We start from the raw sequence: 24,975 nt of genomic DNA on the forward strand, positions 1-24,975 counted from the left end.
TCACACACAGACGACAGTATGGGAGGCAGACACCCCGGCCGGCGGAAAAAGACAGAGCCAAAAAAAGATGTAAAAAGCGTGCACGGCACTCGTGTCAAGCGAGCGTAAGCCGGTGCTAATCCGCGCTCGGCCACGGAAACGACAGGCGACTCACCGAGCCGGAACGCCACGGCAATGACACTGTCGCATCCCGCCAGGAAGCTGAGAAGGGAGTCACGAGTCGGACCTGGAAGAGTAAAACACGGATCTGTGTCCACAGTCCAAGCCATTTGTGTAACATGATCATAAGGACCGCGAGCCTCTCTCCATGTGTGGCTTTTGCATGATTTACTGTTTCTCTGAACTGGCATCCCATCAAGGGTGTACCCGGCCCTGGGCCCTGGGCCCGGTGCTGCCTGGGACAGCTTCCAGGCCCCCGCGTCCCTAACCAGGAAAAGCGGATAGAAGATGGATGGATGTTTCTCTGATAGCTCCATCCTGGGCCTCTGGCCACCTCAGTTGGGAATCAAACTTATTACAGCTCATTATTTTAAGCCACAGGCAGCATGGAGGCTCAGCGGGCAGCTCTGTTGCTTCACACCTCCAGATTTGGGGTTTGGATTCTGCCTCTGCTCCTCTGTGTGTGTGTGTGTGTGTGTGTGTGTGTGTCTTCTGCGATGGGCTGGCTTCCCATCCAAGGCTGCAGCCCCACCCTGTTCTCCACACTGCTGGGACAGACTGCAGGAGAGCACAGCTCTGCACTGGAGAAGCAGCTGGGAGATAGATGGATATTAACGGACAATGACAGCTCAGGGTGTGAGCTTTACTAAGGACATGGGGCAGCACACAGAGCTACGACACAATATCTGCAACCACATTATCTACGTCTACACAGACGAATCCTTTACCAGGGAGCAACGCAACTCACATGCATATTTATTTCTGTAGGAGTCTTTTGAAGGAAAAAAGGCAGTTGTTCTAATGATGGCAAACTTGACTATTATCTGCAGCAGTTGCTACAGGCAGGAAGCCGCACATAACCAAGCACCACAGGGATCGGCAGATGGGAGAGGAACCAGCTCGACAGAAATGCCTCTGGAGCTGGAAACACTGAGCCAAAATGTGAGATAATTGGTAATCAGGCTCAGGTGAAGTGAACGAAGGTGCTGGTCACATGACTTCTGCACAGTGTGCAACATCCAACCCCCGCCCATGCACAAAATACTGGGGAAAAAGCTGAGTTTTCCTGGTGAATCCGATCCAAGATCCATATACAGTTTCCACGCCACGTCAGATTTGCGTTTTCAGTCTCACCCGGGGGGGGGGGTCTCATTTAGATTTTGTTACAAAACCGGCTTTACTCGCAATTAGTACTGCAATCTCGCAGCACACGCTCCGGCACGTGTCCAAGGTCACCCGTGTCGTCTGCGACTGCAGAAACCGCAGCCCGTCCCAGATACATAGATATTCGAAAGGCGACAAGGTGACTGGGCCCTCCGGAGGGCGCCATAATGTTCTGGGCCCTTGAGGGGAAAAAGCGCTTCATCTATATGTCATCTGTAAAGCATCCAGATGTCTGAATGGGTCGGCAAAGTAATGGTCCAGGTGACAAAAGGCAGCGCTTAGCAACCGAGTCAAGGATGCAGAAGCGATTATGAAGGAGTACGTAAGTACGGCTGGTGCTGGCTGAAGGCTGCTATCGCTCCGGGTTCTGTGCTGATGTTCAGGGTCACTTTAGAAGGTCATGGGCCACTGTGTCACTCTGTCCCCATCTCTCTGCAAACACTCCCCGTTTGTCTGTGGATCCCAGCCCGGCGAGCCAGTGTCGATTCAGGGATATAAAACACCTTTCCTGCCCACATACTGTACTGCCCACTTCCCTCATAAAAGAAACTCTGCCTCGTTCAAAAAGCCTTCTGTACCAAGCCTTGTACCCAGTGCAGCCTGGCATAGGCTCCAAACCCCCCCCCCAAACCTGACCAGGTTAAGTGGTTAGAACAGTCACGATTACCTCCAGATGGATTCACTCATTAATCATTCATCATTTGCATTTAATCCCACAATTTTTTCACCTATTTTATCACTCTCCAGTGTTCAGGTCTTGGTTATGGTTTCCCACACAGGCTTGGCATTCTAGGCTTTGATTGGGTTCCTTAGCAGCCTGGATTGGTTCTGTCTTTTCTGGTTTGTCTACCTTACCATTTTTGGTCTGCTGGTCACCTGACCCCGCTTTGACCAATCAGCTCGTGGTTCCCACTTTTTCTTTTTTGTCCCGTGGCTATGCCACTCCCTCTATGACTGCCAATGCATCACAGACACGTTTCCTTCAGAAAAGCAACATTTAAGCTTGTCACACGTCACAAATCATTCCAAGAATTTACATCATTATGAAGAGTTAAATTCCACCTTTAAAACATTCAAATATGCAGTCAGATATGGGATGGGAATGTAATTAAGATTTGAAACAGCACCATAAATGACACTGCACACGGATTTCGGCTGAGAACGCGGTAGGTTCAGAGGGGCTGAACAATTTAAAAAAAGCGAGAGTGAGAGAGACAATGTGATGGACTGTTAAAAGATGCATTAATAAATTATTCACTAATGAGATGTGCGGCTGACATCAGAAGGAGCCACTGCATTTGGCCGAGGCTTGAGGCTCATGTTCTGGGCGCCCGGTCAGTGTGACGCGTTTGAGAAATAAGACACCTGCAGTGCGGAGCTCTGATACCGCCTGGTAGAAGGTTCCAGCCCCACTTTGAGATTTTCCCCTGGATTCCCCTGGAGGAGCTGGAGGTGGCTGAGGAGAGGGAGGCCTGGGAACGCCTTGGTATTCCCCGAAGGAGCTGGAGGAGGTGGCTGAGGAGAGGGAGGCCTGGGAACGCCTTGGTATTCCCCGAAGGAGCTGGAGGAGGTGGCTGGGGAGAGGGAGGCCTGGGCATACCTGCTGAGACTGCTGCCCCCGCAACCCGACCCCAGATAAGTGCCGGAAAATGGATAAATGGATGGATGGACTTTTGGCATTTTTAGCTTTTTGATTGCATTTACAGATCTTTGTGGGTACCTGAAAAATTGTCCCCACAACGTTAATATAACAGGTTTTTATCACATTGTGGGGGACATTTGGTCCCACACAATGTAATATAAACCTATTCCACACACACACACATAAACACATTCACAAATTAGGTATCTATATCTTTGAGGGGAGTCTATTTCGGTGGGCATAACACAATCCCTTAACCCCCACCCAGCCCTACCCTTAACCATAAGCAACCAAACATAATACAAGACTTTTGGCTATTTTAATTTTTTGATAGCCGTCACAGATTTTTAATAATTTTTCTTTCCCCTTCTGGAACTAGCAAAATGTCCCCACAAGGTCAAAGTAAGAGTTTTTTTTTTATCACATTGTGTGGAAATTTGGTTCCCACAATGTAATACTGTATATACACTCCCCCCTGCAGCCCCCACCCCCGCCCACACCCACACACACAAACTGGACGTCTTCCTGGTTTAATTTCAAAGATATTCATAAATCAAGAAATAGACATGTTAAAGCATCCAGAAACAGACTTCAGAAAAGTCAAGGAACCTGTGCTCAGAACAAACCAAAGTAGCATAGAGCCATGCAAATTCAGCCCTACACCCAGTCCAGGGGAGATAAGGGGCTTTTTTAAGGCTTTTTAAGGCACTTTCTCGCCCGGATGTGAGCCTCTGCTCACAGAACACTCTGCTGCCGCAGGATAAAAATGTGCATAAATGATTTCAGACTTTCGCTGCTGATACCTTCTCCCTTCCTCCCCCCTCCACCCTTCCTCCCCCCCTCCACTAAATTCACTTACACCATCAAGTTTATAGATCGTGAGTCGGCTGCTTAAATTATACAGTCGCAGGACATGAGAATGGTACTGGGAAAAGCCAGCAGATGGTTTAACAAAAGCCATCACATGCTTTAAACTTGTTTGAATCCCAAAACTGATGTTTCTTTCATACTCCCTGGATCCTTAAAGCATGTCACCATCCCCTATTGTATGAGGCTCATGCACGAAGCATGACTCCACGAAAAGCAGCAACCCTCTGACTCTGAGCTCCAGCATCGGAGAGTGTGAAGCCAGTCATGGTTTCTTGCCAAACTGGGCAAAAAGCAAAGTGGCGACATTGTCACCCTGTCACTTAGTCACTCTGAAACTGCCGCTGCACGCTTAAACTTTTGCTGAGCCTCCCGCTGTTTTCAGGACGATCTGCAGCAGTGTCTCCTCCATCCCGCAGGGAATGTTTGCCTCATATCCACAGATCTGATTTTGTGTCTGATAACACGCATGTAATCCAATAAAGCCATGAGAATGGCTGCATTTAAGCAGCCCGTCGTAACTGTCATCATCACCACCAAGATTGCTGATGTCCCTCCCCGCCTTAACTGACCTGCAAACTAAATGCCTCTGCAAAAACAAGCTCCCTCTTTGAGACCGTAAACAGATCTATGAGACCCGGGAACTAGGGGATGGAATGAGATTTACCGGCACCCTTGGGGTACAAATAGGTAGGCAAACCAGATGAGCCATTTTGTTCACAAATGAAAAACAGCAACTGGAAGCCCCAGAGATGAAGAACTGCTCCGAGGTCTATCTGTCTGCCTGTCAGTCTGTCTGTCTGTCAGTCAGTTTGCCAACCGGTCTTTCTGTCTGTCAGTCTGTCTGTCTGTCTGTCTGTCTGTCTGCCTGCCTGTCAGTCTGTCTGTCTGCCAACCGGTCTTTCTGTCTGTCAGTCTGTCTGCCTGCCTGTCAGTCTGTCTGCCTACCGGTCTTTCTGTCAGTCAGTCTGCCTGTCTGTCTGCCTGTCAGTCTGCCTGTCAGTCTGCCTGTCAGTCTGCCTGTCTGTCTATCTGCCTGCCTGTCAGTCTGTCTGCCTACCGGTCTTTCTGTCAGTCAGTCTGTCTGACAGTCTGTCTGTCAGTCTGTCTGTCTGTCTGCCTCGGAAACTACAAAATGATGTAACCATGCTTATTTGTACAACTTTATATTCTATTCAAGACCTGAACGCTCACACTGAGGGTTTAAGGATAAGAGTATTGATAATATTTACTATAACTGAAGAAATACAAGCACATGGATTTCGGTACCTGCACCTAATACTCACCTTCAGCAGTAATTTAGAGTCTGAGTTATGTGTTGGTGTCATTTTGGCTCAGCCTCTCAGATTCCCCCAGATCACCTAAAGTAGTTTTCTTGTCTTTCACAGGATGTTCAATAAGTTTAAAAACTTTAACATGACCTCTCAAAAAGTAATGCAGTTAAGCTGATTATAGTAGTGACTGCAAGGCATGACATTCTCATTTCATAACATTAGTATGAATGCTCTCATATTTGTTGATGCAAGTAGCAGTTTTCTTGAGATATATATTCTGGTAGTATGTACTGCAAATTTTCAACAAATGGAATTAAATTCCAGTCTGAAAACAGTTTATCTTTCAAACTCTATATAGATGTGCAAAAGCATCCATCATCAATTTCAGGCACGTTCCAAACCTCCCCCAGTAGCTGCGAGATTCATTGTGAACTTCATGCATTATCATCATTAATTAATTAATAATAGTAATAAAGATAGGGTGTTTCATGCATTTTATAAGTCAAATTCATCCTACATTCATCTAATATACCTGCAGCTATTTCATGAAATACAACAAATAATTCAAGTATTGAAAACTCCAGTTCATTCCAGTTATCTGGAATGTGATAGCTTACTGCAATGCCATGTGAGGAACTAGATGAAATATCTATTACGCTGTTCAGATTGCTTAAATACATAAAGTTAGAGTCTTACTGAAAGTAACTGCATGATACTATGGGGCAGGATTGGCTTGACGGACCAATCACATCCCAGCAGTTAAGAGAAAAGGAGAAAAATGGCATTACGGGCTGGACAGGCAGCAGACTGCACTACATTTCCCTCCCCACTGCATAGACTGAAGAATGACTAGTGTCCTAACTTGGGCTGCCGACCCACAGTATGGATGAGAACATTGATCTCATCTATTATAATGGAAGTTGACTCCTAGGCCTTGTTCACTTGCTATATGGACTGGGGAACGCCAGCCAACACCCAGCCGGTTTAACATCAGAAGCTCGAGGTTTCTAGACAGAATTTTCAGCTGTCCCCACTGAAAGCTGTCCCCACTGGAAGCTGTCCCCACTGAATGCTGTCCCCACTGAAAGCTGTCCCCACTGAAAGCTGTCCCCACTGAATGCTGTGCCCACTGAATGCTGTCCCCACTGAATGCTGTCCCCACTGAATGCTGTCCCCACTGAATGCTGTCCCCACTGAATGCTGTGCCCACTGAAAGCTGTCCCCACTGAATGCAGAGAACAAGACACTAAGATATTTCTTTGGGTGATTTTCTGCCCTGTTATACGTCTGGACCCAATTTCGCGTATAAGAAAGATCAGAATAAAGGCTAAAAACAATATGAAGTATCAATCAGTGCAAAAGACAGATACAACAGAGAGGACATTTAATCAATGTGGTTAATGACCTCACCCCGCTTCCCGCACAGTGATTGGCTGAGCAGAAGAGCCCACTCAGTCATCCTGTGCTTTTTTTTAATTATTTAAGGTACTGGTATGAGATCCCAATGATTAACGATATGTTAAAGATGTCCATCTGTCTCCGTCGATATCTCCATTCTCTTGTCATTCATATTTCACGGCTCCCAAATTCTACACTGAAGCCCATCTTTCTTTAGAACACCAGCAGTAGAGTTTAATATTCCTCTAATAGCATACTGCCTCTCTGTGTTCTGGAATGTTCTTATGCTATGCCTGTGTTCTGTGAATGTTCTTATGCTGCCTCTCTGTGTTCCGCAAATGTTATGCTGCCTCTCTGTGTTCTGGAATGATCTTGTGCTGCCTCTCTGTGTTCCATGAATGTGCTTATGCTACGCCTCTGTGTTCCGTGAATGTTTTTATGCTGCCTCGCTGTGTTACGTGAATGTTCTTATGCTGCCTCGCTGTGTTCCGTGAATGTTCTTATGCTGTACTTCTGGTCACTGAATAGCATTAATAGATTCCTGCTTTGTTTGGACAATGTTGTGTAGTTCCTGCTCCAATACTGCTTACACTTCTACCTGCACATTCACTGGAAGCTCAGGATAGCTGCACTTGTACCTGGGCATTCACTGGAAGCTCAGCCTAGATCCACTTGTACCTGGGCAGTCACTGGAAGCTCAGCCTTGATGCACTTGTCGGTCAGACTTCTCTACAGCACTTATGTTTGTGATGTGCTGCTTGTCTCACTTCTATGTCGCTTTGTACAAAAGCATCCGCTAAATAAATATAATAGCATACTAAGAGGTATTTCTTTTTCTTAAATAAAGCACACATATTCCTTAGTGCGGTGTTTTCCAATCCAGTCCTCAGAGACCCACATACAGTCCATGTTTTTGCTCCCTCCCAGCTCCTGGAAACTCTTGGGAAACACTGCATTTCTGGAATTTATTATAGCGTCTACACCAGATTCACCTTGGCGACCAGTTCAAAGAGTTGAAGTAAGGCGTGTCTGATTGCACCTGGGGAAGCCCAAATCGGCAAGTCAACACAAAGTGTTGCCAGCATGATAACGATGGAATCGGACAATAGCGATAATGTTTCACCTGTTGGAGGTGCGCTTCAGACATCGTCAGAACTCGAGCCTTTGTTTTACATACAGTGCATCTCTATTTACTCTAAAGCTTCCTTCATTATGCACTATTCTGCACCATGGGGCTTCACACTCCATCAATGAAGCATCAGAACATTGTGCAAAAATTAATTCATTCATGGCAGGTTGTCGATTATCTCCAGCATACAGCCCACACTGGCGGCATCGCAGAAGTCCCAGTTCACAAAGAGCTCCGACGTAAATCATTTTCACACTGGCGAACTGAGCCTCTGCCATGTTATCCTGTGTATTTACATATCGAGTGCAGACTCGGGGTGTTCTCTGAAACTGCCTGTAACCGCTGGGTCACAACCAAACTATGGCCTCTCCCAGAGCACAGAGAAAAAGGATTCTCCATAAATTATATACAGAAGTCTGAGCCAGAAGTCTGTCAATGGAGATTTAACAGCATATCAAAGAGACTGATCAATTCATATTCAGTTACCAAATGCCCAGACAGAACTGGCATGATCAGAGCCCTGACAGGAAGCATGGCAGACAAGATGATTGCAGAAAAAAACCAAAACACGCAGGAAAAAAATACTAAAAATAAGATTTGTAAACACTGTACACAGAGGTGGGGTCCGACAAAGACCCCGGGACTGTGAGGTAAGGACAGAGCCAGCCCACCATATTGGCGACCACGTAGGGCACCATTTGGATAGGGGGCGCGTTCCGTGACATTACGCTTATTTACACTGGCTTTAGCATTTCACTTTTTTCTTGTGAAACACACTCAGCCAGAAACCCTGTGCTACTGAGATGTTTTTAATATAAATGAATTGAGAAAATTTGTGTTCTGCTGCTCTGGGTGGGGGAGCGAGCACTCAGCAGAATCCCGTCGAGGGTGCCAGAAGACCCAGGGCCAGGTCTAGCTAAAGACACTTCTGCCATTAAGTCCTTCAACCATATTTACTATCCATCCATTGACTTACAAACAATCCAATCCGACAAGCCAATACTAGCAAGCCACGTCATCACAGGGCTCATGGTCACACACTATGCACGATTCAGAGACAGAGCCCTACACACAAAGAGCAAAGCGACAATGAAAGCCACAAGTGACAGTGCTAACTGAGCCACTGTGGCTCGCCACCATATAGATATACTTCTGGTGCGACTGCTTAAGTCGACACAAACTGTGAGAATGAACGAAAACACAGGAATGCTATTGAACAAGAACATCTGTGAATGAGTAGAGAATCGTATTCTTCCTTTTGAAAGGAAGTAAGATGTGTGTTTATTACAGCATGGCTCAGTTCAGGAGTTCTGGGGAACGCTCCCTATTCTGTTCTGATGTATCTAATTAATTCTTATTCAGAAGGAATCTCAATCCCATCATTGAAAATCCATCAACAGACATGGAAATCTTAGTGCTGTGATGGTAGCGTGTGGAATTTTTCAGCGCCAAGCCATGACATGTAACAGCTGTGGACTGACCCATGTCAAGTCAGTCTGCTGTGATGAAGCCCGTATCTCTAGCAAAAGAAGTCAAACAAACCTTCGACTTCACCTGAGGGATGACACCACCTTCACTGCAAGCCCAGCTCCAAAAGCAGTAACAATAAACAAACAAACAAATAAATAAATAATAAAATATATTCAGGAAGCAAGTTAGAATTAAATAATATAAACAGTTTGAAACTGATGGCCAGGGTCTCCTATGCTTGCTGTCCAATAACAACCATGGAATGTGTTACACCAGCAAATTTAAAGTTCAAATTAAGATGGTGCAGGACTCCCTGGAAGACCTGAGCATTTCTACATGCTGAAATCCAGAATGAAAACCACACCATAATAGCACCGAAATTATTTAATGAGCATCATATTAAAAGCAGGAGTTTGGTTTTACCAGCTACCCATCTGCGGGCCCTTCAGCTGTTAAAGCAAAGCCACGATGAAATATCAGGCGTTTCACAAGCACTGCTGCTCCCTTTGCTCAGAAATGAAAATAAATAAACCTACACCATCATTAACATTTAATAATACATTGGTCTGGCAGCTGAGGGCTTTAAAGGCTAACGATCTTCACAAAAAAACCTAATACACACAAACTTGCTGCCACGCTAGTGATTAAATACTGATTTATTTATGCTACTAACTTTGCTTTTATGTGACTTACTTAGGTTACAATGTTGCACTTTGCTTTCATGTGACTTACATAGGTTACAATGTTGTAAAATTTCCCAGGACAATCTAAGTTACGTACCTCGTCAAAGGGTACAACAGCAGAATCCTCTATCAACATTTCTTTCCAGCTCCATCGTGCTAATAAACGGTGTGACGATTCATGTAAATTTAGGCATTTTGTTCATTTTCTGCTTGTTTTCACATATCAGTTTTTCAGACCACCTGTCCCCTTGAGGAAGGTACTTCATGTCAAATCACTTCAAAAATAAACTGGCCTTACCAACCGGAGCCCAAGAAGCAGATTCAGTTCAAATAATCTGGCAGGCAGAAGTGTATCGTTGATCTAAAAAGCAGTAAGTCTTTCTGTGGGGAGGGGGAACAGTGAGCAACATATCATAGAAACATTAACTAGAAAACTGTGATTGTTCATCATGAGTGTATGCTCTGATTCAGAGAGGTAAGTACAAACAGAGAGAAACCTTTCATCACCCATTAAGATGAGCCATTAGTCTTTGTCCAAGTCTCCCTCCGTATCATAATCTAATCTACGAATGCTGGCTTTTACCCCGCAACCAATCACAGAAGTCAGGCAGAGGCTAATAAACCAATCATAGGAGTCAGCTAGAGGCTAATAAACCAATCAAGCTGTAGGCAAAAACCTAAATTAAGCCAAACAAAAATTGAATTAATGTAAATGCAAACCCAACGCGTTTTAAGCAGCATCTGTGATTTGCCGAAATAGTACAACATTTATATAATGGCTTCTTTTGAAGAACAGGTTCAGAAAATGAACTGACCAAATATTTATTATGTTTAACAAAATAGTAAATAGAAGTTTCTGCCTTCCTTTTCACGGAGAGAAGCAGGCGCGGAAAGCCTGTGATCAGCACGGACTCTGCTGGGCACAGCTGGGGTGATATTAACTAAGATAATGGAAACGCTGCATGAAAAGGACATTACCTTTGAAATAGCAAAATCACAATTATGCAGCTACAAAGGTGAGTCATACTGGCTGGAATGCCAATTAGCAGTATATAAAGGAGGTCTGACAATCACAGCTGTGATATATGACCATTCAAAGCAACAGTCCCACCGAGGCCAAAGAGTGGGTGCCGAAATTGCAGGTACATAACCAAACCTGAAAAATAATTTAATATGTTAAGGGAATAATCTTTAACAGTGCATGTACAGCACTGCAAAGAGGAAGAGCGATTGGTCACATCCACATACGTCAAGTCCAGCCAGCCACACCCAGTAATAATTTTCAGTCTCATCTGCAAAACCACCAGAGCTTAAACATAATTATAAGCAAGACTATTCCCCCCCCCATCATAACGAAAGTCAATTCACACAGAAACTAAAATAATTGGGGGCCGCTTCTATTGTCCAGAACTCCCGCTCCTCACTTTCCAACCTTTGTAGTATCATTAGCTCATTCTAGCTCATTTTACATGCTAATAAACTGACATTTGTGTGTTGCATGTTTTGATGTATTCTACTATGAGCCTGATTAGGCCACATGTTTTTTTTATTTATCAGTTGGAGTGAGATTAATTGAGCTTTAATGCTCATTATTGCACTTTACAGATTACTGTACAGTTAACTTTTGCCAGGAAACTGTGGTGTGTTATTCAAATGAGCTTAATGCAGTTCATGGTGAGAGGGAGAATATTACAGCAAATAGATGGAATAAGGGGGGGGGCACCTTAGATGGAAAGCCACATACATGCAGCTAATATATTCCTGTCATTGTGGGGACTCTCTGTACATTTCTGATGCCATAACCCTAATCCTAAATAATCCCAACCCTACTCAACCCTAATCTTTACCATATGTAACCAAACTAAATATAAGACTTTTGGCTATTTTAATTTTTCGATTGCAGTCACAGATTTTTAGAAACTTCAATTGTAGGGAGTCCCTTGGGGAGACTTGAAAAATGTCCCCACAAGGTAAAACATTTCAGGTTCATACTGCACTGCAGGGACATTTGGTCCCCACAATGTCACAAACGCGATCCACACACACACAAAGGTTTTTAATTATATCCTTGTGGGGAGTCCCCATTCATTTCTATGGCGAAAACATGACGACCTAACCCTAACCCTAACTCTACCCAGCCCTAACCTTACCCATATGTTTATTACATTGTGGGGAACATTTGGTCTCCAATGTAATATAAACCTGATCCACACACACACACACACACTCAGTAGGTAAAAATGATACTAATTAGCCTGGATGCATGTTTTCAGACTAGCACAATGTAGGGAGAATATGCAGAATGAACTAGGGCTGCAGAAAATGATTGCTTTGATAATCTATTAATCATGTTATCATACAATCAGCCTGGTTTAAAGAAAGTGCAAATGCATTATTTAAAAAAAAAATAAAAAATCAAGAGATATTTAAGTCATAGTTGTACTTTACAGTTTGCAGAATCTCTATTTAAAGTGACAAACTGGTATTATGGGTTTACAGCCATGCTCCTCTGATTCCCCGCTCGCCCGACACGCATCATAACATTGAGTGAGGCCAGTCTACAGGTTAGACTTCTTTACCAATGTAATATTAAAGTCACGCCACACTATTCACACGATTCGGTCTTGTATCGCCCATTCGCAGATGCACCCACCGTCTCAACATATTTAGCTCTCTCACAATTGTACTTAACACTCCAACATTAAAACTGCCAGGCAGTGACGTCATTATTCGCGACGTATACAGAAAACCACAAAAATGCGACTAGTTCATTGCTAGCTATTTTTATTTCTGATTGAATGATGTTATTGATTCATTGTTGCAGCCCTAAACTGAACACCGAGACCGGGGGCTGCATTCGCCCCCCCAGCCCTGGAGGTTAGCAGCAGCAGTGCTACTGGCCTGTGCTGTGCTGGGGGGTGAAATCAGGTGAAAGTGTTTTTGTTCCTTTTTCTGGCCACTGCCAAAGTGGCTTTGTTTTCTCTTCTTCATTTCGGCTGTGTAGGTCACCCACCCCCCTTCCTCCCAGGGGAAACCCCTCATATCATGTGGCTCTATCCTGAGCTCGACTTTCCCACGCTGGCCGTTTACTCGATTTTTTTACATGATTTGATGTGATTCTTTACCATCGCAATAATACATAATAATAAGGAATAAATGCTGTTTCACACTCGCCCAGATCCACAGCGTATGACAGATGAGGTGTTTTGTTGTAGTTAACATTCGGCAAATGAGATGAGATGAAGCCTGATTGGACAAAATGAGATTAGATTAACTGTGAACGGACCAATTATTTTTGTGTTAACAAGGCAGGGAAACGAATGGGTCATTAGATACGTGTCTCCAGGGCAGGTTTGTCAATACTCTGAGGAGAAATGAGAATGCTATCGATTCATGTTTCTAGTTAATTATACCGCAGCCACAACTTGAGATACAGGGGCTTAAGGAAAGCGATTCGGGAAAAACGCACAGATCGTTAAAGTCACCGTGATACTGTATTAACCCTGTTGACTTTACATTGACATCAAGGAAGAACGAAAATACTATCATAATTAAATTATTCCAACTTCATCTTTCACAGATGACCACTGTGTCTTTTATTAAGACTAACTCTAAAAATTAATGATTTGTTAAACTCTGGCTTTTGTGATCCATCAGCTAGGAGAGCAGTCCCTGACAATAGCTGAGAGAAGGTAAAAACATCTTTGGGGGTCTTTTGACCTTTGCCTGACACCATGACTCCTACCTTTGTTTTTTTTCCAAAGCCAATGGAGCAGAAAAATAAAGGGATTTGTTCTGGGGGCAGCTGTCCTGTGACCGCGGGCACAGACCCTTCAATGCACACGGTCCGCTGGACTTCATGTTCCACACGCTGACTTGTGACAATAAGCCGCACGCCTGCAAGTTTCCATCGATGAGTCCTTCCAGCTGCCAGCTATCTGAAGCCATGGAAAGCAACGCTGGGTCCAGATTGGCACACGAATTAGCTCAATTAAGAAAGCGGGCCAAACTGGAAACCCGGAAGGTGCATGCACCTGTTCGGGCAAATAATCAATACTAGATGGTGTTGTCAGGGCATTTTTTAACCTCTGTGAGGAGCTAATGGCAGAAGTGTCCTCATGGTAGTGCCATTTACCACCATAAAACCATGCCCTCAGAAATAAGAAATTTACCAAGCACTACAAAACTAGTAGACAGGGGCAAGTTTGCTGTTTCCTGGGGCACTGAACCAATAAACCGGGCCCCGTTTACACACCACCCTAGAGAATGACATTCAGTTTTGTATTGCTTGTTTAAATTGTTTTTTAATCCCTCTGCAAAGTGTAAATATCCAACTCAGGCCCAAGAAATGTGTCCATCTAAACGGATGCGTTTGGGCTCTTGTTAATGCACCGGGTTTCGAACAGACACCAATTCTTTGCGTGTGAACAAGCCGTGGAGTTTGATGGGGGCAGGAACCAAGGCAGGATCGCAAGCGCTGCAAATCGGAAACTTCAAACAAAGGCATTATCTGAAGACAGAAGAAGTGCAGAGGACTGGATTCATGCCGCATCCCTCGCTTCCCATACACAATCAAACTGCTTGCCTCTAAGCCTTTCTCGAAATGCTGACAGTTTCCCCAACAAATGAGGGTCCTTGGCTTTTAAACCCAAACGAAAAGGAAAATACTGGTACACCATTAATTAGCAAAGGCGGCACTTGCAAAGCAATTTCAGGTTCAGCGTTAACGACTGTTAAAAAAACCAGGCACCCATCACAGACTTAGCAGACCAATTTAGTTCATTGCACTTTTGTTGGGGAAAATCTTTTTTTTTTTTGGTTGTTACAGTGGGACAGTGGTTAGAACAGTAGCCTGATACTGTAAGGGCTGTATGTGTGATAAGCTGCCATCCCATGCAGGCTGTCTCCTGCTTGGATCAGTATGCTTCCTGGGATAGGTTCCAGGGTCACTGCAACACTGCATGCAATACAGTGCAATATTTTCACATATCATATATACCCCATATGAATATTTGGCTACTTATATCAACAGTGTAACATGCTACAGTGCTTACATATTCATAATATTCTATAATATCGATAATATCAATATGAATTCTCATCTAGATTTAAAACACTTGTGTATAAAATTACAGACACACATATATATACACATATACTGTACATATACTGTGTGTGTATATATACATATATATATATACACATATATATATACATACATATATATATATACATATATATATATATACACACATATATATACATATATATATATACACATATATATACATATATATATATATACACACACACATACATACATATATATATATATATACACACACACACATACATACACACACACACAAAACCTACTAGCAACAGCCTCCATACATACATATACACACACACACACACACACACACATATTATATATATATATATACATATATATATACATATATATATATATATATATATATATATACACAAATATATATATATACAAAACCTACTAGCAACAGCCTCCATGCATATATATATTTTTCTTGTATGTATGTGTGTGTATAACTGCCATATATATATATATATATATATATATATATATATATATACACAAATATATATATATATATATATATATATATATATATATATATATATATACACAAATATATATATATACAAAACCTACTAGCAACAGCCTCCATGCATATATATATATATATATATGGCAGTTATACACACACATATACATACAAGAAAAATCCTTGATCCTTCAACTCTTTACCAGAGTGGTAGAGCATGTGGTATAGCATATCTCTGCCGTCGCTCTTCTATACCAGTCCATCGCAGTCCTTGCTGCCAAACTGCATTGTATATGCATTATATCTGCATTGTATCTGCCTAACTCATGCATCAGCTGAGCAGCAGGTCCTCCTGGCTGCATCCCCCAGACCAGCACATCTCAATGACAGCGTCCTGCCATCTCCTTGTACCATCTCTCTGCCTGTGTACCCCCTCTCCCCCGCACACGTCTCCAATTATTTACGGACATCAGAAACATTGGGGGCGGGGGGGAGGCGTGACGACAAGCCCGGCCGGGGTGTCAGGCACGCATGACAGTCCCCCGCTATATGCCCTCATGGTTCATGAATGACAGGTGAGAGCACGGCATGAAATATTGGTGGGAACGACGTGTCCTGCACTGACGTGGCGCGTGTCGTTATCGTGGAGCTCGTTAGCGGCAAGGCATGCCACTGCAGACGTAGCTTAACTCATTCCCACAGCCGCGTGTCAAACCGCGTGCCGAGACGTTGTTGGAGGCTTGCAGGTTATTTTATTTTTATTATCGTTACTTTTTATGGCATTTGAAGAAACCAAAAAAAAATGGAGAAATCAAAATAACTGGACAAAGAACAATAACAATCCGTCGCACTGGCTGAACAAAAGACAACTACAGTTTCCCCTGAAGCCCAAAGAGCCAAACCTGCTCCCTCTACCATTAATCTTCCAGGTAAGGAGACCCAGAATCATCACCAGCAATCTTTGGGATCCTGCTACGCAATGCTCCTCCAGGCCATGTATGAAAAATCCTACAGTCACGGTCACATCCGAGAGCATATAGATCAGTGTTTCCCAATCCAGTCCTCGGGGAACCACAGACAGTCCACGTTTTTGCTCCCTCCCAGCTCCAGCAGCTAAAATGTGGACTATCTGGCAGGGAGCTTGGAGGGAGCAAAAATGTGGACTGTCTGTGGGTCCCCAAGGACCGACTGAGAAACACTGGTACAGAGGGATGGGAAAGGTGGTTGTCACCTCAGTGGAACCGCTTACATTACGCTGAGGTTTCCTTGGCTTAGAAGATCCTTTCTGTGACAAAGCAGCTTACAGTATACACAGAGTATGCATGTGCAGCTTACAGTATACACAGAGTATGCATGTGCAGCTTACACAGAGTATGCATGTGCAGCTTACAGTATACACAGAGTATGCATGTGCAGCTTACAGTATACACAGAGTATACATGTGCAGCTTACACAGAGTATGCATGTGCAGCTTACAGTATACACAGAGTATGCATGTGCAGCTTACAGTATACACAGAGTATGCATGTGCAGCTTACACAGAGTATGCATGTGCAGCTTACAGTATACACAGAGTATGCATGTGCAGTTAAGGCATGAGAAAACACCACCAGAAGTACTATATGTGCTGAGCGTCATGGGAAGCAACATCAGTGGAGTATAAGCTTATTCACACAATGAGAAGGGTTAACCACCAAACAATAGGGTAACCATTAGGTACGGATACCCTAACAAAACAAATCACCCAGAAAGTTACTTGGGTAGTGATTCATCATGACATCTATAGAATGCAACAAATAGCCAGAGTACAAGTCGAATGGAATTTCATAACAGCGACATTTGTTGCTATTCCCACATACATAACAAACAGACAAAGGCACAGTAACCTCTGCTGCACAGGATTACACAGGAATTGTGATGCCAATGTTCTGCTCCATTGACTTTGGCAAAAAAAACAAATAAATCACGTAAAAATAGAAAAAAAAAAACACACACACACACAATCTGTCGTAAGGCGTCTTGGGGTTCCAGCCAATGAATCTAACACCCACTTCAATTAACGTGCAGATAGCATCTTTTTCTTTTGCTGCAAAGTGGAGTTGCACCAGAGTGCTGCAATCCTGCAAGCTGGTGGATAAACAAATGGCAAAAAGGCTTTTCCGTGAAGTGCTGTTCACTGTCGACACGGCTACGCATTGCCTCATCTCTTCACGTCCAGCGCCACGCATGCCCATTTAAAGCCATATGCTGATTGCACATGCTCATGCTTCGCTTTTCATTAGCTTGTGCCTAAAGGTCTGTGGAAGGTTTCACGTTGAAGTTCAGAGATACATAAAGGAAGCGCGCAAACGTCGGTACCAGTTCCGCTCCTCAATCAGTTCACAGCATGACTGAAATACGTAGCTAAACCACGCAGATAAATAAAGGGAGGATGTGACGTCATTATACAAAAGCAGAAGTTGCACACAAGAAAATAGTGTATGTGATGCCATTTAAAAAAGCAGCAAAACCACACAAATAAATAAAGGATGTTATGTGACTTACTTATGTGACTTAAAAGCAGGTAAGCTGTATCAATAAAGGCATGCTGTAAAGGCATTCAACAAAAGCAGTTAAACTACATACAGTAGATAAATAGATAGGCTGTCGCATAAGCTTCATAAGTAAATCTATGATTTAAAGTCATTTAACACAAGCACTTACAACACACAAATAAATTAATAAAGGATGTAATGTTATATAACAAAGACAGCAGGAAGAAAAAATGCTGGAAGCTGAACAAAGCAGAGAGAATAAACAAATGGCCATAGATCTGAAATCTGTATTAGTAAACCAGACAGAAACAGGTCAGCAAAAACCTGAACGAAACAGGCAAGATTAAGCCAGACGTAAGCAGGCTAAAGTAAACCAGACAAACAGGCCAGCACAAACCTGAACAAAACAGGCAACAGTAAGCCAGACTTAAGCAGACTAATGTAAACCAGGTTGAAACAGAAAACAGACAAGAGTAAGTCAGACTTAAACAGGCTAAAGTAAACCAGAACAAAACAGGCAAGGCAACCATAATGAATCAGGCCTATGTAAATCAGACTAAAACAGACAAGATATAACCAAAATGAAAATGGCCAGAATAAGCCAGACTAAAGGACTGGAGTAAACCAAATGAAAACAGGCCAGAGTAAAGCTGAGTAATAAAGTAGGCTGTCTTCCTTGGGTGGCATTTCAATAGTGAGAGCAGAGGGGCATCCCTTACCAGGCTGACTTTTCCATAAATTACAGGCTGTGTAACTGAAGGCTTGACTCCCAGTGGTTCTGCCGTTTGTCTGCAGAAGGCAGGACCCCATAATCAGATGGATAAGTGGGGCTTTCAGCCCAGGCCGAAACAGGAGATATTAGGCCCATTGTAATGTGCAAATATATCCCGCTTTGCTCCTTCCCTATACTGTGGCAATACGCACCCGCTGATGGACTGCTGTCCTGTGACATTGGCCCCGAGTACCCCCTCACCCACCACCCTCCATTTTCCCAAATGAATGCATGTGACACTAACAGAATTTTAGCAGTTCCCAGAAGTGCATGAATACTAGAATCAAAGCCATCATTATTGTGAATTTTAAGAAACAATATATTCTGTGGACATAGTAGTAAGAAGTCAGTGACCAGTCTTCTTTTATCTTTTATCCTCTTAAGATGCCCCCCCGGTCCCCCACCCACTGGCCCTGTGCTTCCTGGGATAGGCTCCAGGTTCACTGTGGCCCTCTGCTGGATGTGTGTGGAACTGAAGATGGATGGATGGATGTAGGGCAGAGATTTTTACTTTGAGAGCTGGACATTTCAGTAGCTGGCCTTTAGATTTATGAGCTCACATATACATTAAAACACCCACTGTTCTTTTTTGTTTTTTCCTGGTAGATTTTTGATGCTTAACTGAATTTCTGTAAGTGGTCAATAGTCTGCAGGCTTTTGTGACTGTGCACTACAGACTGAGCACTTCATGTTTTCTGTGGAAGGCTGAGGAGCGTAGCTGGCCCTGGAGAGTGCTGGATAAACACCTCACCAGCACAGGCGGTGGGGGGGGGGGGGACACACCATCCCGGGGGGGAGAGTCAGGAGGCTGTGAGGGTCAGCATAGACCTCAGAACTGGCCAATCAGGAGGCTGTGAGCGTCAGCATAGGCCTCAGAACTGACCAATCAGGAGGCTGTGAGGGCCAGCATAGGCCTCAGAACTGGCCAATCAGGAGGCTGTGAGGGTCAGCTTAGGCCTCAGAACTGGCCAAACCATGTCTGAATCATGTGTGATCAGCTTCTATGTTCATCGTCTCTCTGCCGTCTCTCTCCGCAAGCGCTAAGCAGACAGCTTGTCGTCTAATCGTGCCTGGTGGAGAATTCCGTGCACGGCTCTCCTCTCTACCTCTGACCGATGGTGTCTCCCATCCTCAGAACAGGTGCGACTTGTCCGCCATATGGTCTATATGGAGTTCATCTTTCAGCAATTCTCGCACAGCTGTTACGAGAACGTCGGAGAAGCGAAGCTTGCAGCAGTAACGTCGGCTGGTTAATTCACAGGTGAGAGTTTTACTACTGCTGTTATTTTTATTGTAGCCTAAGAACAGTTACATTTTATTTAGCAGAGACTTTTATCCAAAGGAATGTACATTTTGTGAGATAAAGCAGGGTCAGACGGTCCCTGAAGCTAATGAGAGTTAAGGACCCATTAAAAGTCAATGAAAATTGCATTTAAACACCAAAACAGTAGGTGACGTGCAAACTGAGCTGCTAACCTAATGTTGTATGTGTGCTTTTCAGTTTCACTGACCTAGTTTATGCAAGTGAATATTTTAGGTTAAGTAAGGCCCTCAGGTTACTAGTGCATGTCCTTAACTATGCTACCCTGCACTACCAGGCCAGAATTACAGGTGTGGTTGTGCATTTTAATCAGAACAATATCCATTTCTCACAGGCATGATGTCCATTCTATATATAGAGGGGGGTCTTGCACAATGCATTTCAGGGTCCTGCAAGATCCAGTGCTTGACTTTGTTATAAATCCATGAACAAAAATATCCGTGCAACTTTCCAAGCCGACGCCTTCTGTAGTGCTCATACCGCAGAACCATTTTATATGTTATCAAAACAATTTTTCACAAATGGGTTTTTGGGACAGAGTTATTTCCAGCATGTTGGCTACGGTGGGCTTTAGTGGGTCAGATTGGGCCTGCGAGTGCCGTTGTACTCAGAACAAACGGATGAATCAGACGAGCTTTGAAGGATCAGCACAGATCACAGCAGATCAAGCTACATTAAAGCGAATTCTGTTTACTTAACAGCGTTGATTAAGGCAGAATCCACAGAGGAGAAAGAGTCGTACTTCCCAGGGCTGTCTAATCACGGCTGTATTAATACTTTCTATTACTTTTCAGGATTTGGATAAAAGTTTTAATTATTGGCTTCCAGTACAGCGATTCCTTCTCAGAATGTTGCACAGCGCATCAATGATAATAGGTGTTTACGGAGTTGTGGGTTAGTGGTAGAGACCAATAAACAGGCATCGCATGGTGACGTGCAGATGTTGCACATGCAGATGTTGCACATGCAGATGTTGCGGGTATCTCGGCACTCGGGAGCAGCGGAGAGCTGTGTCTCATTCAGGAAGCATCTGGATGTGGGGTAACAGGGCAACTGCAGGCAGACCGAGGGAAAGTCCACACTTGAGAGTAACGAATCTCATTCACACCTTTTCATTCTAACTACTTTATAACTCAGTGTAACCATTTACAGTCATGCGTCACTTAACGATGGGGTTGTTCTGAGAAATGGGTCATTAAGGGATTTTGTCATTATGCAAACGTCACAGAGTACTTGTATAGCACACACATAAGCGGTATAGCCCACTACACCCCTGGGCTATAGTAAACTTTATATAAACACTCTAAAGTGATGATAAAACTACACTAAATACATAAACCAGTAACATAGTTGTTCAGAGTAGATATTCTATCAAGTAGTATGTACTCTACATAATTGTATGTGATGTACAGTAGGTTTGTTTACACCAGCATCGCCACAGACACACGATTAATGCGCTGTGACGTTATGACGGCTACGCTGTCACTAGGCGATGTTATAATCCTATGGGACCATCAGCATGTATGCTGACCGAAATGTCGTTATTGGGTCTGTGACAGTGACATATACAGGGGCCAGTGTGTGTCTTCGCACATTAGGACAATGTGTCCATAATCAGAAAGTCACTGTTTCGAATCCTGGGGCTTGCAGACTGATATCACTGCTGGGCCCTTTAGCAAAGCTGTTAACCCCATTTGCTTCAAGGAGCAGCTGGCCCTGCTCTCTCAGTGGTATGATCCACTGCATCACATCAGCTAAATAAGGAAATGTATTACATGCATTATACAGTATATATATATATATATTACACACACACACACAGGCAGTTATTGATGCATACATGTCTGGAAGCATGTGGGTTCTAAGCCTGTGCGATAATATTATCATCCCTGGGCCCTTGTGCAAGACCCCAAGCCCCATTTGTCCCAAGCCCCATCTCCACTGATACGTCTCTTTGGACAAAACTATCTGCTACAGAAATTCATGTGTTTATGTTGCCAACTCAGTTTGAGTTTGTTAATAAAATTCATGGCAGGAGAATCTTACTTTTATCTCCAAAAATAAAGGAGAAAAGTTAATAATAAATTAAAAAATATATGAATAAAAACAGGATGAAGAGTGAATATCATAGCGCCTAGTTCTGATGCAGTGTGAGTGGGAGCCTGCCCAGAATCATCCAAGGGTACAACAGCAGGCCACCTGAGATTTCAACAGAAACCTGTTTTGCAAGTTCACATCCATACCTGCCATTATACTTACTGCAATTTATGTGACATGATCGTGGAAAGAAATGGCTATGTTTATGAAACAGAAACAACAACAGTCTTGATATTTTCATGGTTTGAATGCATAGAAGACTTTCATATAAAGAATGTTGCATAAAGATGGAACATTTCAGATATTTCTGTCTTTTAAGTTAACCGTATTTCTCTACTCACCTCAAAATTAATAAGCATAACAACTGTTAATTAGTCACCTAGCATGATTTAGCATCACGAGATTTTGTGTTAAAGAATTATGCATTTCATTCAAAAACTTCCTTTGTCTGTGGTAGTTTGAACAGCAGCCCCAGCTACAGAACACAGAGTTGACATTTAAATTGCATAATGTCTGTTACTGCTATCAAAACATGCTTCAGAATCCAGCTAAGTCAGCCTTCAGAGCTACCCTGAATCTGAATACCCCGAGGCCACTGGCTGTTCATTAGTCAAAAATTGTCCTTAATGGCCGTTTAGCTACTATTAATATGCAGCACAACATGAATCACTAAAACAAGAAATAGAACTCAAAAGTAATCCACTGAACTACCTTAAATATAATTTTAAAACCAGTTATTTCTGCTGCTGACATCCCACGTCTGTAAATATTCACTCATTTTCGGTATTAGAAAAAAATATATTCATTAGAATATTCAAAACATCTGAAATGCAATTAGAAGTTATCAATGCTTAAATATCAAAGATCAAAACATGGATCAACCTCCTTGCATACGATCCTTGACTGTTTAAAATGATCATTAAGATGGGCACGCTTCCTCAGGCAGACAAGCGGACATCACCTTGAACGACCATGTAACAGGATTAACCTCTGCAGCTTGTTGTGCTTATGTTGATACCAGGAAGTCACCTTCAGTAATGTGCTTTTGAAAAGGAGATTGCAGGCTTTTTAGATGAGCATGAGAGTGAAAATAGGGCTACTGCCTCCTTCAACAGGCTCCCTACTGCCAAAATGATTCCCATTCATCTATCCATAATATAACAGAATTACAGACAGATTTTTGATTGTATAAAAGATTAAGGAATGTATCACAATACACCCATGTAAAACACCTTGGGGTGACTTGGAGTGAAAGGCACTATATAAAAATGAATTGAACTGACCTGAATTGATATTGGTTGCTTCAGGAAGGAGCCTGCAATTGTTTCGTTTTAGCTATTTGTACGGAGAGGGAAATAGACATGACACACCACTGTGACACAAATTTGACATGGAACCAGGAGATGAAGACCCCAGAGAGCATTGCACCTCAGCTGGACCCTTGGGCACCTAGACTCAAACGCTTTCAACCCCCTATCCCCGCGGACAGAACTAAGCAATACAGTAAATGTCTACAAATGAAAAAAAGCAAATTTCCAACTAATTAAGCTGTTGGATGAAGGAGAAACATCTCAGACAGATATTCCTGCTTATTAAATTAAAAACATAATCTCAGACAGGGGTGACAGGGGGCTCAGCGGGAAGCTTATCTCCTCACATCTCCAGCGGTGGCCGTTTCAATTAGACCAGCCACACCGCAAGGGGGGCAAATCTGCATGATCTGCTCATTTTTGCGCCAAGTTTCCATTGGGTTCATTGAGTTTCACCTACGAGCCAAAGGCAGGAGGCCCTACGTTTACCTTACTGCATAAGGCACTGTGTCACTGGATGTTAGCTTTCTGTACGGGACTTGCTTGCTATCCATATGTCACATGCTACCTGGGTACTGCTTCGCTGGCTGGGTTCCAGACCAACATGACCTTGGCAGGATATGTCTTTAGAAAATATCTGGCTTATTATCCCCAGAAATGGACCGTGCAGAGAATTTCCACATGGAAGTCCGTAAAGATACACCATAACTCTTCATTCTATGGCTGACAGATGTACAAAAGTGCAAGTAAAATGCTAGTTTCTACAGGTCTCATAGAAGAACATCCATTGTTTTCAAGAAATAGTAACCTAAGTCACCCTATGCAGGACATTGACCCGAGCCACCCTACGCAGGACATTGACCTGAGTCACCCTACACAGGACCTTAGTTACTCTACATGGAGCATGTGCCTGAGTCACCCTGCGCAGGACATTGACCTGAGTCACCCTACACAGGACCTTAGTTACTCTACATGGAGCATGTGCCTGAGTCACCCTACGCAGGACATTGACCCGAGTCACCCTATGCAGGACATTGACCTGAGTCACCCTACACAGGACCTTAGTTACTCAACATGGAGCATGTGCCTGAGTCACCCTACGCAGGACATTGACCCGAGTCACCCTACACAGGACCTTAGTTACTCTACATGGAGCATGTGCCTGACTCACCCTCCAGCTCTTGCTGACTCATATTCTCCTCTCACGCATCCAAAAAGCCTCCTCTCACACTACCGCATCTTCAGTGTGGTTCACTGCTAAGCTGATCATCCTGCCCCCTGCAGTCCAACCAGCGAGTCTGCGCTGAGCTTTTGGCTCAGCACGCCTGGCCTCAGTGTGACCTTGTGCCACAGGAGTGCCAGTGCGGCATCTCTGACTGACTCTCCCAACTCAATCAGAAAAGAACACGTTACTCTCACTTTAAGTGTTCCTTTTAACCACCACCGGGGGAGCTCTAAAAGTGTGAGCATGGAAAAGCAACAAACCAATTCAATGCAATTTCAACAGCATTAATTATGGACAAAAGGAAGAAAATTCTACAGTGATCTTCTACAGAAAGAATCATCC

The 24,975-nt window shown here is 43.4% G+C and overlaps 1 protein-coding gene across 6 annotated transcripts in view; it reads right to left on the reverse strand.

Annotated features, from left to right (window-relative positions):
- Positions 1-24,975, reverse strand: part of LOC111859292 (leucine-rich repeat and immunoglobulin-like domain-containing nogo receptor-interacting protein 2) — a 241,689-nt gene that overhangs the window by 189,407 nt on the left and 27,307 nt on the right. Inside the window, exon 2 of one of the 6 annotated variants that reach the window (XM_023841826.2) lies at positions 155-226. The exons of 4 other annotated variants lie outside the window; for them this stretch is intronic. The gene's annotated coding sequence lies outside the window, so the exon portion shown is untranslated. Of the gene's footprint in view, positions 1-154; positions 227-24,975 lie in introns of those variants that run through there. One more of the 6 variants, XM_023841823.2, reaches the window with a different exon arrangement.

Source organism: Paramormyrops kingsleyae, chromosome 25 (assembly GCF_048594095.1).
Source record: "Paramormyrops kingsleyae isolate MSU_618 chromosome 25, PKINGS_0.4, whole genome shotgun sequence".
NCBI lineage: Eukaryota > Metazoa > Chordata > Actinopteri > Osteoglossiformes > Mormyridae > Paramormyrops > Paramormyrops kingsleyae.